Source organism: Portunus trituberculatus, chromosome 43 (assembly GCF_017591435.1).
Source record: "Portunus trituberculatus isolate SZX2019 chromosome 43, ASM1759143v1, whole genome shotgun sequence".
Classification (NCBI taxonomy): Eukaryota; Metazoa; Arthropoda; class Malacostraca; order Decapoda; family Portunidae; genus Portunus; species Portunus trituberculatus.
Window position 1 is genome coordinate 19,116,499 of NC_059297.1, and position 15,191 is coordinate 19,131,689.

Sequence of the window (15,191 nt, forward strand, 5' to 3'; positions counted from 1 at the left end):
ATATATATATATATATATATATATATATATATATATATATATATATATATATATATATATATATATATATATATGCATATATATTGATAGATAGATAGATAGATAGATAGATAGATTGATTGATCACACACGCATGCAGTGAGGGAGAGAGAGAGAGAGAGAGAGAGAGAGAGAGAGAGAGAGAGAGAGAGAGAGAGAGAGAGAGAGAGAGAGAACTCATTACTTGACATGTATTCTAACACTTTAAAAGACATTTACTTTAAAATATATATAAAAATGCGTAAAGCCAAGAATAAGTGTATTTTGAGTTGGGAGCTGTGTGGGCGGCAAAGAGGACGGGAGTCTTTCCCCAGGGCCGCAGGCCTCGCCAAGGACCATCCTAGCAGCGCCACACCACTTTCTAATTAAGAAAAAAAGAGAAAGAAGGGGGGGTGAAGAAAAAAAAGATAAGTTAAAAAGATGCTCTATAAAAACGTCTTACTAAGAAGGGCACATACTCGTATATCAAAAGAACACCTTCCCATTACCTTGAGTGTGTCTCTTGGAGGAGGAGAGTGGCGGCAGCCGGTACACACATTTCCAAACGGCCAGCCACAGGGTATTCTCACGGCGGAAGGGCGACAACAAGACTGTATACCAAACAGCAACAAAAAATACAAGCCAATGGCGTCCCGACAGTTCATGTTTGTATACTCTGCTCGGCTCATCCCCTTCCTCCCACTCCTTCTCCCCATCACTGTCCCCCCCGGCGTGGGAGGCCTTAGTGCGCCTGCGAAGAACTCTGAGCTGGGGCTGCAGCGCCACACGCAGCAGTCTGCCGCCCGCTCTCCTTCGGCTAGCTTGACTGGTGAAGTGTAATACACGGATACAGTTACTATCGTCCTTTATTGCTCCATTAATTTCTGCATGTATTTATAGCGTAGTTTTCATGTAAAATAAGAAACAGCGTATATGGTTGATTACGTGTGAAGGATAATGTATTCACATATCGTGGACAAGTGAAGGTATCTGTAGTGCACTGACCGTCACATATAAAAAGAAACAAAAAAACATTTTTAAAACTTTGAATGTTTACCATTGGGAAATATTGAAATTTTCCTTCATAAGGTAAACGATCTTCTCACGGCCTTTGAAAGTGTAGGTAGGAACAGTGATCATGTACACACAGACGGTCCCAGTCATTACTCGTTGGTTGACAATTGATGTGTGAGAAGCTCCGTATCTCCAACTCGATTCCAGGACTCTTGAGAGATAGTTTAGGACAGTAAAGATGGGGTGAGTAATATCATGTTGAGCAAAGGTCTTTGGTAATGAGGAGTGGCACGGGTGGGTGCGGGATTCCTCGCTAGCCGACCTGTGTCAAGGTTCCGAGCAGGATCTACATGTCTCCTTTTACTTTTGACCATGTTATTCATCAAAATTATGCATGTTAATGTTCACAGTACACATTATTTTTGGATAGTAAGCAAGATATATCTATGGGACAGTTTTTTTTTTTCAGTGAAATAATGCAACGTTCCTATAACTACTGATCATTGAAGGTAGTTACTGTATTTTCAGCGATGTTTCTCTATTACTAGCTCATCATCCTGCTCTCCTGTCACACTAACATGAGAGAGAGAGAGAGAGAGAGAGAGAGAGAGATCAATTTATGAAGAGATATCACTATTGCTGTAATATTTACCTATCCTATATGATGTTTCATGTTCACAGTAGATTCTCTCTCTCTCTCTCTCTCTCTCTCTCTCTCTCTCTCTCTCTCTCTCTCTCTCTACCATTCTTCATGTTTGTCATTATTCAAATGTTTGCTATCTTCATAAAAATTATGGGAAGTGAAAAGATAAAACTGAACAACTGAGCATCAAGAAAATCATGGTCTAGTTTGACTTAGAAATTAGTTCAAGAGTATACTGTAGTGTGTGTGTGTGTGTGTGTGTGTGTGTGTGTGTGTGTGTGTGTGTGTGTGTGTGTGTTTATTTAATAAGTTAGTTAGCTAGTTATTTATTTGTTTGTTTATTTGTAAGTAAGCTTCGCGGTGTAATTGAATCCATCTTGACGTACGCTTTAGCTAAGACAATGTGAGATCTAATCAACCCTGTGTAACTCTAATATGGTATAACCGAACCTCGCCCGACCTTGACATAATCTTATTTTACTAAGCTGGCGGGTCTCGAGTGCGATGTCGTTACTCTCGGTCATAAAGTCACGGTTTATGGTTAAGGCAAGACAGCGGGAATGAAGATAATTCGAATGGACGAGGTTTTTATCGAGAGAAGCCGTTGTTTGGATCCGTGATCGGCGGCGCCGCTGGAATCATTTACTACTCCAAGTCGGTTGTGACGCGGAACACAAAGAAGTGCTAGCGAGAAATTTATATTTTTGACTTATCGCAGGATTCTGGTGTATTGATTTCTCATGGTAATTCATGCGACGTGAAGACCGTCTTATTATCTTTCATTTTGATGAAAGATTCCTAAACATCTAGTGATTACGCTTATCCGTGACGCGCTCCCTTCTGGTAAAGTCGGCTTGTGATGTAAATGAGGGTGTATGAACATGTTTCAAGATGATAAAACGGTACGTCTTCTTAATGACTGTAAAGCGACTGTGTTTGTATATTCATTACTTATTCGTCCGACATCATATGGAAAACGAGTGATATGAATCCATTGAGCGTTGGACATGTATACCAAAAGGCTATGAAGCATATGTCAAACACGTTCCCATGATAACACTGAAACTACTAGAACTGCACGTCGTATTAGCCTGACATCACAAGATCTGCATTAGTAAGTAGGTCAATGTCCACGGTCTCGGTGTTGATCCAAGTCGAGGCTGCGCATTGGTTCAGGGAATAAGGGTGAAGCTGCTTGTAATCCCCTTGCGTGCCCCGGGGAGTCATGTGTAGCCCTGTTTTAAGCTAAGAAGATCGAGCCTCCAAACTGCAGCATTATCTGTCTGCAGGGAAATAAAGGCGCAGAGGTATATGTGTAATGACTTTTGTTTGCTTGCGCGACTTGCCTGTGAATTGCGCATTGGCAAAAAGAAACTAACTGATTAGGAGATTGCATTTTTTTTTCACTGTATTAGAGAGAGAGAGAGAGAGAGAGAGAGAGAGAGAGAGAGAGAGAGAGAGAGAGAGAGAGAGAGAGAGAGAGAGATGCAGTAGTTGTATGCAGCCTTCTTGGTAATATTTCTGTTTCAACACTCATTCCTTTAACATCGAGAGCTCGTTGAGACAAGAGCAGGTGGATCTATCGGCAATGATTATTGGCGAGTAATTACCCGTGTCGCTGTGTCGCCCATCGCGTCACTTTCCAGCCTACGGCCCATCTCGACCGTAGGCACAGTCTTCTAAGCGGAATCCTCTATTCTGGTTAGTCTTCCTTTTCTCTGACTGCAAGATCAACTTCTCAAGGCTTAGTTTACGTACTACACACACACACACACACACACACACACACACACACACACACACACACACACACACACACACACACACACACACACACACACACACGAACTGATATAGTACATAAATTAAAGTAACAATGAAAATTTCGATGTCTATACTAAAAGATTTTATTTTCTTTTGGTATCAGCTTTACAAAAACACATCTGTGCAGCAATAGCTACCGCTCCACTTTACCCTCATAATGAATCCTTGTCCACTTAAAACAAACACTTGCTAAAGCCATTGTATATATATCAGCATTAGTTAAATCTATTTCATATTATGAAAATCTAACGCTGTGAATTACTCAAAGAAATTACCTTAACCACGCATTTAGTTGACTATACAATTAACTAAAAAATATAAAGTACGTATATCATTGTTATCATTATTATTTTTTCATTATTATTATTATTATTATTATTATTATTATTATTATTATTATTATTATTATTATTATTACTGTTATTATTATTATTATTACTGTTATTATTATTACTTTTGTTGTAACAAAAACAACAGTGAATATAATAACATTCTTGAGTTGTGCCAACAAAACAGATATACCCATGAACAATATTTCTTTGACACTTTAGCAATGACAGTAATACCAGAAATTACTACTACTACTACTACTACTACTACTACTACTACTACTACTACTGTCACTACTACTACTACTACTACTACTACTACTACTACTACTACTACTACTACTACTACTACTACTACTACTACTACTACTACCACCACTGCCAATACTACTACTATACTACTACTACCGCCTCTGCCAATACTGCTACTACTACTACGACTATCACTAAAAATAATAATAGTAATGATAACAGTAATAATAATGATAATGATAATAATAATGGTAATAACAATAATAATAATAATAATAATAATAATAATAATAATAATAATAATAATAATATTGATAATGATAAAAATAATAGTAATAATGATAATAATAATGATAATAATAATAATAATATTGATAATAATAATAATAATGATAATAATATTATTACTATTATTATTACTATTATTATTATTATTATTATTATTATTATTATTATTAATAACAACGATGATAACAAAGACACCAATAAAAACAATCCCGACTAAAATAAAACTTTGAACCATTCATTTCTCACAAACCGGCATGCAGAAATAGTCGACATTCCCTTAGAGCCTCCCAGAATGCTCTTTCAGGACGTTGAGGCAACACAAAGGAAAAGGTCTCGTGACAGCGCAACACCTGGCATTATGCGGCCCGCCAGGTAGCGCGGCCTCACCCACTGTTTAGGACACGGTGACTGATGAGCCCCTGGCGTGACGTAGGTAAGGTTTGTCCCACGAGTCACTGCACCCTGCCTCCTACATGGTGTGAAATGCTGCCCTGTATCAGGTCGGGTGAAAGAAAGCACAGTATTGTATAATTTTGGTGTGTGACGAGTATTTTTTTCCTCTCACAAGTCACACTTCGTTTGACTTGAATGTTGTGTTGGTGGCATTTATAACACACGTGAGAGAATATGCTATTTTATTCTTTACATCTACGTAAAGCCTGGAAAAAGCAGGATAATGGTTGTTTTTCATTCTCTCTCTCTCTCTCTCTCTCTCTCTCTCTCTCTCTCTCTCTCTCTCTCTCTCTCTCTCTCTCTCTCTCTCTCTCTCTCTCTCTCTCTCTCTCTCTCTCTGACCGACCTGCTTTAATTAAGGCAATTCCACTAAAACTTTCTTCATTCATCTATATTTATTGTTCGTTTACGTCAATGAACTGGTACCAATCTCTGATCTTGTATTTCTCTCCTACGAAAGCTTCTGTCTGCAGGTTTACAGTGAATCGGTCGATGAGTTTATAATAGAAACACTACTCACTGAACTACGTTTTCGTCCCTTACAGGCTGTTGTTCACGTATCCGAGACTTCCGTAAATCCTTGATGTTGTTTTTAGATACAATACGGACTAAGGGTACTTATTCCATATTGTTTCTACCCTATGTATCTAATCCTAAGAAGAATATGCTTCCTTTCTTTGGTTTAACACACACACACACACACACACACACACACACACACACACACACACACACACACACACACACACACACACACACACACACACACACACACACACACACACACATACCTATATATTTTGGGAAGTTTCTTGTGATATGCCTTTTCAGTTAAGATTTTCTCGAGCGTTTTTTTTTTTTTTATTCAGTTTTCGCTTCTTGGTGTCTTCTGTTGCAGGTAATTCCGGAGTTTCGTTGTGTTATGTCATTAGTAAGGTTGAGGAGGCGCTCTGTTTAGGACGGTAATTAAAGGCTTCCCTTATGCAAATGTATGGCATTCTTAAGGAAGTTATGTCGTGTTTTGTCCTTTCCTGAGAGCCTCCAGTTCTCGCTGTGTAACTGAAAACACACTCAAACACACACACACACACACACACACACACACACACACACACACACACACACACACACACACACACACACACACACACACACACACACACACACACACACACGTAATAAACGTGATCCAGTATGAGACTTTAAGATAATTTTGAATGACATTTATCATTATTTAAGGGAATATTTGATGGATTTTTGTGGAGGTGAAGATAGTGCAATAGACTTCTTCCCGATCGTGAACGCTGAGCCAATTTTACGCTATGAAAGTATGCAAGAGGGAGTGATGAAGGTGCGATCCACTCGTCTGGAGAAAAAACTCGCTTTCGTAAATTAAACTTTTTTTTTTTTTAAGCTTAAAATTGAACTCGTTTCAGTGAAGGAAATTATTCAAATATTCGTCCTTGAGAAATCATTCTTGCATATATATATATATATATATATATATATATATATATATATATATATATATATATATATATATATATATATATATATATATATATATATATATATATATATATATATATATATATATATATATATATATATATATATATATATATATATATATATATACACGAGTAGCGGTTTTGTGTTGTCTAGTATTGTGATGGTAACTTATATCAGGCTTGTGGCTGACTTAATCGATTACTATCCCTCGACCATCATTATTCGGAGTGCGTGGCTTCCCCCTCGCCCAATAATTATAACGGCCGTCCCTGCGAGATGGTGCATTATTACCACCGCGTCCTCTCGGGAGCCTGCTACCGTCGCTGCCTCTTGGGAACCTTATATCATCTGCTCCAGAATTTTACTCGCGTACAATTTTTCCTCCCTCATCTTTTTTCCTATTTTCTCAAGACCAAAGCAGAAAATTAGAAATGATCAACTTGTAGGTCTTTCCATATGCTATTTTAGTAAAATATAGCCTTTGTGAAGTGAAATGAGTGGTATACGCAGTGAGGACGCGTGGGTATCGGTGACGTATTCCTAGGAGTAGCTCCCAGATCGATTGTCGTAAGTCTTGCCTTTTTCTTTTGAACCAATCACTTTACAGTCGTTATTCATCGTAGGTACATTATGCGACTATATAATACCAGGAAGAGGTGGGACGTGGGAAATGGTAATGTAAGTACAGTATCAAAAACGTAGCTAAGTGTTTGCCAAGTGAATAACATTATGGTACCTAACCACATCTAGCTGTTTCTCAGTTTATCTGCACATTATGTTTATTTGCTCATTCGCCTTGTATTTTAAATCCGTCTTAAGACACATGACTTCCCATACTTCACTGATATATTAGCGTATACTCACTACCACTTAAGCTGTTTATTTAGTAATTTATTTCCTTATCTATTTATATTTATATGTATAAATATTTATTGTGATTTTATATCTCATGATCCCTGACTCAAGTTGAAAGCGTTCTTAGTTTTGCGCTTCTAGCTTGCTATTATTCACTGTTGAAAATTGTACACCCTATCATTAGCTACTGGTGCGAGGCTGTAATATTCTCAGTCCATGAAGATCCCATTGCTTCATGCTACGTTAACGTTCCTGAAGTGCATGTTAAAGGTGAGTTAAATTGTGTGGTTTTCAAAAAACTTGCTCTTTTCTCTGACATAAACGTGGATTTAACCCCGTTGTAATCCTTCTCATCGATTAAATAATTTTCTAGCGTTTTACTGCTCTCTTCAATCTCTCTACATCCTCAAGGCGCTCGCGTGCGCGCGCACACACACACACACACACACACACACACACACACACACACACACACACACACACACACACACACACACACGTTTACCGTCCAGTCTTTCGTGTATCAATGATTTATAATGCCATAATTTATATGTCGCACAATCGCACAGAAAACCATCTTTTATCCGTTAGAGTCAGCTGCCAGTGGCATTTTAAGAAAAGTGAGACGCCTTGGGATATGGTGGTAAGCTGGCTTGGAATACATAGCAAGATGGACTATTGTATAGTAGGTGATTTCTTTTTATATTTCCTCGTGTTAAGTATGAATGGACGACGAGGTCAAGGCGGTAAAAAAGTGTTGCTGCGTGAACTATTTTTTTGATGCGTAAAAGGCAAGATTTTTCCTTCCTTCTTATTGGGAAAGAAAAATGGCTCGAGACTTGAAAGGTAAAAAATGAAGACTAATTACTGTTCCCCTAAAAAGGGAAAGAATAAAAAAAACGAGCTTAAGAGTTCTGAATAGGGTATTGACAGTGGTTCCTGAAGTGCCTCTCTTTACTTATACTGGCATAATTATCTGTTTTGAAGTATCTTGAGTGACCCAGTCATTATATGAGCTTTAGCTTAGAATGTCAGCACCATTGAGCAGAGATTAGAAGTTAAAATTATAGTGAAGTGTAATCTCTCTCTCTCTCTCTCTCTCTCTCTCTCTCTCTCTCTCTCTCTCTCTCTCTCTCTCTCTCTCTCTCTCTCTCTCTCTCTCTCTCTCTCTCTCTCTCTCTCTCTCTCTCTCTCTCTCTCTCTCTCTCTCTCTCTCTCTCTCTCTCTCTCTCTCTCTCTCTCTCTCTCTCTGGCAGTTGGTATCTCGTATGCATTCTATATTAGTCTGGAGTGTTTGTACCGTTTTCGAAGTACATCTCTCTCTCTCTCTCTCTCTCTCTCTCTCTCTCTCTCTCTCTCTCTCTCTCTCTCTCTCTCTCTCTCTCTCTCTCTCTCTCTCTCTCTCTCTCTCTCTCTCTCTCTCTCTCTCTCTCTCTCTCTCTCTCTCTCTCTCTCTCTCTCTCTCTCTCTCTCTCTCTCTCTCTCTCTCTCTCTCTCTCTCTCTCTCTCTCTCTCTCTCTCTCTCTCTCTCTCTCTCTCTCTCTCTCTCTCTCTCTCTCTCTCTCTCTCTCTCTCTCTCTCTCTCTCTCTCTCTCTCTCTCTCTCTCTCTCTCTCTCTCTCTCTCTCTCTCTCTCTCTCTCTCTCTCTCTCTCTCTCTCTCTCTCTCTCTCTCTCTCTCTCTCTCTCTCTCTCTCTCTCTCTCTCTCTCTCTCTCTCTCTCTCTCTCTCTCTCTCTCTCTCTCTCTCTCTCTCTCTCTCTCTCTCTCTCTCTCTCTCTCTCTCTCTCTCTCTCTCTCTCTCTCTCTCTCTCTCTCTCTCTCTCTCTCTCTCTCTCTCTCTCTCTCTCTCTCTCTCTCTCTCTCTCTCTCTCTCTCTCTCTCTCTCTCTCTCTCTCTCTCTCTCTCTCTCTCTCTCTCTCTCTCTCTCTCTCTCTCTCTCTCTCTCTCTCTCTCTCTCTCTCTCTCTCTCTCTCTCTCTCTCTCTCTCTCTCTCTCTCTCTCTCTCTCTCTCTCTCTCTCTCTCTCTCATGTGATGCACATACTGTAAAGTATGGTGTGTGTGTGTGTGTGTGTGTGTGTGTGTGTGTGTGTGATGCTTTGTCCTCACGTTTTATTACCGAAAGTTTGCAGCACAGGTCTGCTCAGGAACGTGTATACTCTATGTAAAATAAATGCGTTAATTAATAACTAATTAGAACCGGAAACTTCTTGAGCCGTGATGAGAAAAAGGCGGAATTATATTTTACAACGATGGTGCTGGTGGTGACGGTAATGACGGTGAAGTTGGTGATTATCATTTATTTACTTATCTATTTAGTTAGTTAGTAGTTGCGTGACAAGCTTCCGATCGTAATTGATATCAACTTGCTCACTGTCAGCTTTTAGTTACGATAAGCAGTTTTATTTATTTTTTTTCATGGACAGCCGCCAAATGCATGGAGGCAGGTAATTTTAAACAGTGAGCCATGGGCAATGAGGTATATAAAAAACATCATTAAAGCGCAATTTTTTTTTCGCCTAATGTTTCAGAAGTTTTGTTTAATTCATTTCTTATAAGCAAACATCCTAATGTCGTTTAATGGTGGTCATGTGGTAACCAGGACTTGGAATAATAACTCAAAAACTAGATCATATACAAAATTCAATATATTATCTTCCCATCTCAGAATTTTGATTGTCATATGACATCTGACGCGCTACACCTGACTAGTTTTTTGCGCCTTATCAACATTACGATATGCTTGGTGGTTGTTGAGGAAATATGATGACGGGTCATGATGGAGGCCAGAGAAACTCGTCACGCCATTGCGTTACTTATTTAAATGATAACAGGAAGATGTTGATACATAAACCAGTGGTAGAATTTCCCTTCAAGTGTAATAGTAATACAGACGTGTACACGAACAAACATCAATACAAACGAAGACACATCAAACAACAAAACTGCTTTTAAACTGTACAATATGCTAAAGAAGTTCAAGTGTGTTACTAAAGCATCAAATCAAGACAAAGGAGTTGGATGAAGTAATCTAATGTAAGCCGTATCATAAAGAGAGAGAGAGAGAGAGAGAGAGAGAGAGAGAGAGAGAGAGAGAGAGAGAGAGAGAGAGAGAGAGACTGTAATTGATTGTTCATTCATTGTGTGTTCGACTCAAGTTCGAGTGTAAGGTTTCGATATGATCCTACATTTACTTGAAGCAATACGTCGCGGCTCTCTCTTGACTACGCTGCCAAGCTGCAATGTCTGCCCGTTTTAATCTATTGCCTACCCACGCATCCAGCTTGTGTTTCTTCCCTTACAAGACAATATAACATAGCAAAATTCTATATCCTTCATGCATTTCCTTTTCCTTTTCAAAATTTCGCTTACATATCTATTAAAGTAAAGATAAATAATTCTTCTCATGAACTCTGACCTTATTCTCGCCCCCATTTGTTGCGTGTAGTAGATGCATGTGAGAAGGCAGCAGTTATCAATGGTTAATTTCATAAAAACTCATAACTCTTAACCTGAAACACAATTCTAGCAAAGATGCAGCAAACTATGTGTGAAGACACTTGACATTGGTCGACAATCACATATTCAAACATGATGCATGAAGCACTACTTCATTCGAAATCTGAAGAATTACGTAACCGTACACTTGTAATTTCAGTGAAAGCCTCGTGAATGATGTACAACCATGGATCATTTATAAAAATTGTAGGACAGGGCCGTGTAATCTATAAATTTATCTATTTAGTTTCTTGTCATGTCTAACATTTTTCATTGTGATATTTGATATTTTGTATCTTAGACAACGTTATTACTTTTTAGTGTAAATTAGAAAAAGTGTTTGTACTTCCTTTTTTTCCTTTATTGTTATTACTATTATTATTATTATTATTATTATTATTATTATTATTATTATTATCAACTTTACATATTATTTTTATTGTTATTATTGTTGTTGTGTTTATTATTATTAATGTTATAATAATAATAATTTTGATAATAATAATAATAATAATTGTTATTATTATCATTATTATTATTATTATTACTATTATTATTATTATTATTATTATTATTATTATTATTATTATTATTATTATTATTATTAATTATTACTATTATAATATTGTGTTTGTTTTTATTGTTGATGTTGTTGATGTTGTTTGTTAGTATTATTATCCATCTCATTGCAACAAAAATGTCACTGAATAAATGTTGATATATATCGGGATCATACAGCATGTTATCAGAAAACGATTCACGCATTGATCCCTTCCTCGTCGAGATGCGGTGCTGCAACGTAGGTGTCTTGAGGCCCGTCTATCCTCATGCATCTTTCCTTCAGGCTGGATTGGTTTTTGCCTTCTCGTATTCTCCAGGGTGCTGCAGACGCTTCACAGAATGCCCCAGTGTGTTGCAGTGTGTTGCAAGAGGCAGAAAACTGCAAAGAGTGGGCCAATGCAAGGCTTGGCGCCCCTCGTCGATAATAATTTGAATTTAGAGCATCTCTTGGGGTGAGGACCGGAGGGAAGAGATAGTGATAGATTATATTTTAAATTTTTTAGATTGTCTAGGAGACTAGGGCAAGCCAATTGAATAGTGATCGGCTATCTAATCTATGCACACATATATATGTTTCACCATTGTACGGAACGTTTAACTATTATCATAGTTTTCATATTTTCACATTAGTTTGAAAGGATTGACACTATACTGCTATATGTAAGTCAGAATTAGTAGTAAGGCAACAATAATTAAGGTAAGTATTTTGTCACTTCACCGCTAAAGACAGCAACTCCTTTTCTTGTGACCAATCCAGTAGCTACTTCAGACACACCTTTCGTCACATAAACGCCTTAATTAATAAGTATTAAGGATGATATATATTAATTATCAGGGCAACACCATCCAAAACAGGCACAATAAGTGCATAAATGACCCATTTAACGAGGACAGCATCTTGGCCCATCTAGCCTTCACGCAGTTCTTCAGCAAGACTGCTACTAAGTGTTAAGCTTCTGCTATACTGGACTCCATTCATCTCTCTCTCTCTCTCTCTCTCTCTCTCTCTCTCTCTCTCTCTCTCTCTCTCTCTCTCTCTCTCTCTCTCTCTCTCTCTCTCTCTCTCTCTCTCTCTCTCTCTCTCTCTCTCTGGCACTGACTCTCTCTCTCTCTCTCTCTCTCTCTCTCTCTCTCTCTCTCTCTCTCTCTCTCTCTCTCTCTCTCTCTCTCTCTCTCTCTCTCTCTCTCTCTCTCTCTCTCTCTCTCTCTCTCACTGACCGAGAGAGAGAGAGAGAGAGAGAGAGAGAGAGAGGGAGGGAGAGAGGGGGAAAAGGAGGTGAAGGAGAGGTTAATCACTTCTTAAGGTATCTTGATGTGCTAGGCAAGCTAACAAAGGCATAAAAGGTGAGGCGTACCACTGAAGGTGATGAGCGAGTGAGGGTAATAGCTAATTCTTGCATAACAATAAGGATAAGCGTAAGTTGGAAGCTTTGTGAGGGAGGTGAGAGAAGAGAAGAGGAAGTGCAGTTAACAGGATCAGAACAAGAATAACTGGCTATGAAAATATCGATATAGAGAAGAGGAAAGGAAGCAACACAAAGGTGGATTGTGAAAGGTTAAAAGGAGGCATTTAAAATGAGAAGCTGATAAGATACCCTTTGAATTCATGCTATTAAAGATTGCTGTGTGGGCGAGACAGGCAAGCGTACTCCTTAGAAATGGAAGAAACTCTATAGAAACGGTATATGAAGATAAAAAATATTGACGGAAACAATACAGACCATCTGGTCTGAATAGAGGTGTGGAAATGGTAGAAGAAAATTTGATTGAGATATTTTTGGATATGCATTAAGTAACAACGAGTTCAGAATTTGCCTTGAATTTTTCAATTTGTAGTACATTGTGGAAATTGTGTCAGCTTTTGAAAGAATGAATAATACAAGATAAAGCTAAGAGTTTTAGCTTAGTACACTTTCAGGGAATGTAGAATATACACACAAACTTCCATCATCATCACCATCATCATCATCATTACCATCAGTGCCTCTATGATTCCACTGCAGCACTAAGCTGTCCGTCCATCCTTCTCCACATGTTCATGTTAACCATCTGTTTTAGACAGTTTCTGCCAAACATTTTTTCTTAAACTGGAAATGTGTACAACTCACATTCTGAGCTCTAACACGGTAGTAGTAGTCTTTGTCATTGCACTTGAAAAAGAGACCATAACGGTAGAACCATCCTCATATTGTGTCTCCCAAAAGCCGTACAGGGCAACTGGTCATAATATCGAGGTAAGACCTTTACAGAGCATTGCCATGTAGAGAAAATCTGAACAGAATAAGGTTATGAAAGGACGTAGGTTAAAGTGATGAACAGTTTGGCTAGGGTTTTCGAAATGAGAAAAGTGTCCTTTGTCCTAAGCTGTATATCACTGAGGATAGCAACGCGACATTCACCAGATGTGTAAAGGAAGATGACAATCAGTGATAGCGATGGGTATTGGAGTTCTCGAATTATCTTTATCTGTAAAGAGAGATTAAAGAAATATTAACTTTCTTTGGTTTAATGATACATGTACATAGTCTACAAAATTATACAGGTGATGTCCGGTTTTGGTATCGTAGTCCCCGTTATATTTTTATTTAGAAATTCAACACGACCAACAGTTTATCATTCATCATCTAACACAGCAGCAGAGCGATAATGTCAAGAGAAACTTACATAAGGGTTGCCATTATTTCCTCACAGGTCAAAGAAAAGCCTCAGGCTCAGGTCAGCATGTGGTGCTCCATAGATATTAAACAAGAGTATATGCGTCATATGTTTCTAAAGCTAAGCAGTAAAATGTCAGTCGTCATTTCAAGTTTTTGTTTGTTCCCTTTCTTATATTTAGTGATATTTATGTAATTACTGTAGTGTCATAAAGAGATATTACGGCTAGAGAATTAAACTTTGATTTATGCCAGCATTATGGAGACGAAAATAATGAGAGAAGACAACGAGAGCCACCGATAAGAGTTCATCATTGATAATTGATTCTTTGAAGTATCGCCAATAGTCTGACAAAAGGGAACAATTAGAAAAAGTGTAGCTGCAAAGACAAAGTATGTTGTATCCGTTTTCGTCATCATATTAACTAAAATACAGTAGGGTGGTGACGTGTCGAGCGTGATCACAGCTGCCTCTCACCGCCAATACTAATCATCCACTTATCTACGTCATAAGTAAGGCTAACTAATAGTGTCTGACAGGTAAATGTAGCCACTGTCATAAACTTAATGAGATGCAATACAACATGTGCACAGGGTTTACGAAATGTATCACCTGTCTGCAGAAGCAAAATCTAAATATGTGGCAGAAACAAACAATCTATGTACTCATATGTACAAGCTTGAAAACATATTGATCACAGAGGCACACTGTATAGATTTTCCTTTTTGCAGTAAGATAATTTGTTTAGGTAGCCTGTGTGTGTGGAGAGAGAGAGAGAGAGAGAGAGAGAGAGAGAGAGAGAGAGAGAGAGAGAGAGAGAGAGAGAGAGAGAGAGAGAGAGAGAGAGAATATGGGTCTTTTATCTAAAGTAATTATATAGTAAATTATAAAGTAAAGTCGTTCATGGAATAACAGTAGATAGTAACAATGTCCAACGAGTGTGTCCTTCTTTATAAGTAACTGGCCGACGTCGGAATGAGCAGAATGCAAGGAATCAAGAACTCTGGCGTCACAATCGTTAAGAATGCTAAATTTCCTCAGTAGTGCAATGAGGCACCCATAAAAAGATAACAGGGCGTTACGATTTATTAAAAGGAATTTTGTATTCAAGAGCAAAGACATGGTTATGCAATTATGCAAAAGTCTTGTCCGACCACGTAGAGACATAGTACAGTTTGGTCTCGGCTCTAGGCTTGATATATTGCATACGTAGGAAGCAGTGCTGAGAGAAAAAAAAAAAGAACAAAAGGCGTAATCTCTATACTGATTTCCATCCCGGATAGTTACATAA

At 38.2% G+C, this 15,191-nt stretch overlaps 1 pseudogene; it reads left to right on the top strand.

Annotated features, from left to right (window-relative positions):
• The first annotated feature begins 291 nt into the window (after nt 1-291).
• Nucleotides 292-15,191, top strand: part of LOC123518242 — a 162,249-nt pseudogene continuing 147,349 nt past the window's right edge.